Source organism: Crocodylus porosus, unplaced genomic scaffold (genome assembly GCF_001723895.1).
Source record: "Crocodylus porosus isolate Cpor-Errol unplaced genomic scaffold, CroPor_comp1, whole genome shotgun sequence".
In the NCBI taxonomy this organism is placed as follows: domain Eukaryota; kingdom Metazoa; phylum Chordata; order Crocodylia; family Crocodylidae; genus Crocodylus; species Crocodylus porosus.
In genome coordinates this window covers 59424840-59430155 of record NW_017728948.1, presented here as the reverse complement: position 1 = coordinate 59430155, position 5316 = coordinate 59424840, and the positions used below count along the sequence as shown (strand labels likewise).

Sequence of the window (5316 nt, the reverse complement as noted above, 5' to 3'; positions counted from 1 at the left end):
CAGGTCTGGGGATCAGATGCCAAGTACCAATCCAGGAGGCAATCCACGGGGTGAAGTCCAAAACAGAGCCAAATATCAGGAGCCAGGAAACAAAACTGCCTGCATACTCCACAATATACATGAAGTGAGGAAACTGGAATGGACTCACATGGGGGGAAGGGTAGGACAGGGAGGGGATCATTCTGCATGTTCCTTGTTTCCTACAGTCTTCCCCTAACACACTTGTCACTACCAGAGGCAGAATACTTGGCTACATGGACCTTTTATGTCCTTAAATTTTGTCCCTCTGTAACTAGCTGTGATGAGTATTTACATGTGTCTTAGAAGCTATAGATATATCTTAGAAGGTACAGAGTATAGATCATTACAGCTTTAGCACTATGACACTATCTTACGTTTTACAAAGAATTTTATTAATTGTCTTGGACTTCCTTCAGCTCTCCTATGTCATTATCTAACCCAGCCTTTACTCTCGCCACCGTTTGGACTACACCATTTAGACTACTCTCCCACCAATAGCTTCTACTTGTTTCTACTGAATCTATAGCCATGTACACACCACGCATTACCCTACAGCCAAGGTACTACTGCCTCCTGTTTTTGAAGCTACACAAAAACAAAGATGTTTTGAATGAATCACTCAGCATTGTATTCAAACTTTCCATGGCACAATGCTTCACTGCTGAGCTGTATGCACTCCATGATTTCTTATGCTGTACATTTGAAGGGCTTTAAAGGAATCTGCTAAATCTGTTCCTGATTCCACTCAATGGAGAGCTGCTTTTGGACTCAAACAAACCTAAGTGACTGGTGTAACAGAACAGTGATGTGCACAGTGTCCAAATTCTAGGACGGCCAAAACCAATTTCCTTGATATATGTGAAGGCCTCACCCCAGAGCAGCAGTGGCAGACTACCTATGTGAAATGTCTCTACTGCCTATAAAAGGAACTTTGCAACAGTTTAAAAGCTGGATTCTTACTCTTCAGTAGCTAATCAGGTCAGTATTAGTAAAACAAGCAGGTGGGATGACTGCTGTTAGAATGTATGTGTCTATTCTTTGCCCCTAACATTCCCCGCCCAGCCCCAAAGGCATTGAAGTTCATCAGTGTAAATGAACATTTCTCTATGGAGCTGCAAAGTATGATTGATCCTAGGAGAGGTTTACCAATGTTAAATTTTGAAGGGTCCAGAAAGGTCCATAATGCCACGATCTTTTAATATTCTGGACCGTTTTATGCAGTAGAAAGAAAAACATATTTTTTTCCTGAGCTCTTAATGTAAACTGATGGTGTTTTTCATTCTCCAGTCATTCTGGGAATCCCAAATTACCATTTATACAGTCTTTTTTAAAATACAATGAAAAGGGGAAAAGAAGCATAAGTAGCTGCAGAATGACAGTAGACTCTTTGTTTTTTTCTACATATGCAGATAAAGGTGTGATGGGATGTAATGCACAATGTGTGTGGCAGGAGCTGGAATTGCACATTGGATCCCATCACACCTTATTGCCGGTGCAGAGGGAGCCTGATCCCCCTGCACCAGCAAGAAGCAAACTCCTGCAGCTGGGACCCCTATGCACCTCAGTCAAGGAGCTCCCAGATGCAGCAGTCCTCCATGCACCCCTGGGGCCATAGGATCACCACAGGAGCAAGCCTCCCCTGCCCAAGAGGTGTGGGGAAACCCCTGAGGCTGAAGGATCACCCCAATCCTCTGACCCAATCCTCACACACCCGAGAGCCCTAAGTGTCAGGAAAGCTGTGATTCACAGGGTCTGGGGGTGCGTGAAGCCCCGAGACCCTGGGGATCAGAGCTGTCATGATTCCTAGAGCTCAGGGGTGTGGAAAACCTCTGCACATTGCAATTGCCCTAATCCCTAGGGCTCAGGGATGCAAGGCACCCCTGAACATCATGGCTGCCGCTATCCCTAGGGCTCAAGGAGGTATACCGTGCTCCCACAGGGGAGATGTGCAAATCAAAGCTCAGGAGCAACCAGCTATAAAGTTAGTACACATTTTCAAGGTCTAACTTTATAGCCGTTTAGAGCTTTTTATGTTATGATCGCTACTTTGGCATGCGTAGCTGGTCTCCAGGTAAGTGCGCAATTAACTGATTAATTGCACAATACTTGCAACATGTAGAGGGGGCCTTCAATAAAGAAAGGGAAAGATAGATGGGGATCACTGAAATCTAGGAGATGGAGATCACTGAAGTCTAATGAGAAATACCTGTCTCACAGCTGCTTGTGTTTTGCTCAACCTTAGTGATAGCAAGGAGGACAAAGGCTTGGAAGAGGCTGGGAGATTTTCTGAACAGCCCTAGAGTTGGGTACTACTCACTGCTAAACTGCTTAGGATCACAGAGGAGACAGAAGTACATATTGTTTACAAGTGTTCCACACTTTATTCATTGTCTTAGCACATGTGCTACTATGTAACTACTGTGGGACATGACTTGTATTATGATATTTTAAGAGGGTGTATGTAAAGGTAAGAGGACAGTTATTTCACACATAATAATGCTTATTAATAATGGATACAGACTTTTCTAACTTTATCATGAGTAAAATAGTTGAACATACAAACTGATCTAAACATTATAGAAAGGAAAGTGAAAAGCTAATGTGGACATAAGACTTTTACTTTAGGGTCACAATTACGTATACATAGGGTTTTTAAAACTGTTTTCCGCATTTTAAGGGTGTGGGATGCTGGTTGAATGGCTTCTCCCTACCTGTTGTCATACAGCCTTTCTTTATTCTCCTGTAGTCTAGAATGCCTTGAGAAGTCCCATTGCTAGGTGATGTTGCACTGAATGGTGTGTCCAACAATACAGAGATAAGGGACTGGTATTAAGGCTCTGGCTTCTTCTCCCGGAAATATGTTTTTCACTCTGTCAACCCCTTCAGTTATTTCTAGTTTCTGTCCTTTTCCCTCTCCTCATACTTTGGGCCATAATCTTTTATACACCTTTCTTTCTATCCCTCTCTTTGGATGAGCTCAAGTTCTTTGAACATGTCATCATTTGAACTCCTCTTCTTCCAGAATAGGTTGAACAGACATTTCATCTGTTATCAAAAGGCGTCAACTGCTATACGCAAGATAGAGAGAGAAAAAAAATCTAGTTATAGTGAAAATTGTAACATCCAAGCTAACAGTGAGAAAATACAGAAATTTCTCGACCGCCTTGGAATTCTATTCCACAGGCCCTTTTTAGTCTTGGGTTGTTCTTGAAGATGAGACATTTTGCAAATATTCCCCTTTTCATTTAGGACAAATGGGCCTGTGGCATGAAGCAGATGGCAGGGAGATGGTGATTTCAACTGTTAGAAAAAGATAGGTGAGATGCACATTTCTAACCTGCTTGTGCTGGCATGTGCATTTCTGCAGACTTTCTTTATTTTGGAGTAGATTACCCTGAGGAACATCTTCAAAAAGGCACAGAAAGATTCTGTCAAAAAGGAAGTGAACAAAGTGCCACATAAGTGGTTTTCCAGTGCCAGTGGCACAAAGTGCCCCAGAGCCAGTGTAGAAGTGACTACAAACTGTATGAGAATGGCTGAGAAACTTGCACTCTCATGCAATCTCTGAGAGAAATCAGAGCATTTTTTTTTATTTTAAGCTCTCCTTAACATTTGAGGATCAGCAGGAAGTATACTGCAAATGCAAAATAAATAAAATACTGCAATAGCCCAAAAGGAAAATCAAATCCTTATAGTGCCTTACACTACTTTTTGCAGTGTTTGTGTTCAGACTTTTCTAAGCAAGCTTATAACTCATACTGGATAAAAACTGAGCATTAATGAGAATGTGAGCTACATAAATAATTCAGTTGCCTTCACTTTTCTGTATTTGCTTCTATAACAACAAGCACTTGCTTCAAAAGTTCTGGTTTGCAGTGTCACCATCTTGAATGGAGGACCTGTTTGTCAGAGACTGGTGGATTTAGGACAAGCCAGGATACATACTGTGGTAAGAAGGTTGGCCTGGGACACAGCAAGATTAAGTGGCAATTGCATGTTGGTGTCCAAAACAAAACAAATGAAAACAAAGAATCCAGCATGAAAACATACACAGATCTGGTGTAGTCACCATATTTAGCAATGGAAAGCCAGTAGAAAAGCTTAGGAGGTCCAGAGATCAAACTCTTTTGGACCCTGAACTAAAGAATTTTCAACTCCTTTATTTATTAAAGGATATTACAATATCAAACAACACTCACCCGGTGTGATCCCACACAGTCTCCAGCTGTGGCACAGTTAATGATGAGGCTGTGATTCAGACAGATCGTGAGCCTGCAAGTCTGCTACTTCCTTTGGATCTCCAGGGCAACAAGATCAGTGTTCAGTATCCCTCTCCTAGATGCTCTTGAGAGGATTTTCTTTGACGGTGTCCATCAAATGCAACAGTCCAGTCTAGCTCCTCAAAGTTTAACTGTTATCCATTATATCTAACGGAAGATGCTCTTTGTGAGTCACTTCTTCATTTTGAGAGACGCCATGGCATATTTGTGCATTAAATAACTAAAATTCAGCTATGCCTATACATGCTCCACTTCCCTTACAGAAATAAAATCAAGGACTTCAGCACAAGACCAGCCTCGTGCTTCAGTATCACTACTCAGCAATTATTAACTAGGAATATGACACAGGTATCTAAGCTCCACACATGCTGGAATCATGAAGGACAGATGCTGGCTGTGCAATGCAATTTAAACTGCAATGTAAAATCCAGTCAGAATAACCCCAGAGGCAATAAAGGTCATGCAACAATTTAATGTAGGCAATCCAGTAAAGTAGGGGGGGAAAGCAGTGGGACAACTTGACAGATATTCAACTGTTTTGCAATGGGAAGGCATCCACACCTGCTTTCCTGTGGGTAAACTCATCCCACATTCAAATAAATCTACAACTACAATAAACTGGCTTATTAACTCACACTAAAAGATCAGATGATTTGCAACAGAAATACCATTTGCAGCAAACTGACCTGAAAAAACTTTCAACACTTAACCATGCAAAGCGTCATAACTCTTTGATTTCCCTCCCTCAGGTCCCTGACACAGGTTACATTTTAAGTAGTAACCCAGACATGTGTGCAACTTGATCTAAGGCATAATGCAGTAAACTAGCCACTAAGTTATTGCACATTATATGGAATATCATTGGAATATATGTAATATTTTTCTATTATATGTGAAATAATTTTGTGACTCATTTGTATCATGCTTTAAATTTAATGTGTGGTCAGGACCTCCCAAAACCCTGTGTGCTACCCAGCGGGGCAGCACACAGGGTTTTGACAGGTCCTGATGTGCA

The 5316-nt window shown here is 41.6% G+C and overlaps 1 long non-coding RNA gene across 1 annotated transcript; it reads right to left on the bottom strand.

Moving 5' to 3' along the window:
• Positions 1-2760: 2760 nt before the first annotated feature.
• LOC109322322 lies at positions 2761-5095 on the bottom strand. Its single transcript, XR_002104352.1, has 3 exons — positions 4221-5095; positions 3359-3449; positions 2761-3089 (listed from the first exon to the last, which is right to left on the bottom strand). It is a non-coding gene; the product is annotated as an uncharacterized LOC109322322 (long non-coding RNA).
• Positions 5096-5316: the final 221 nt, after the last annotated feature.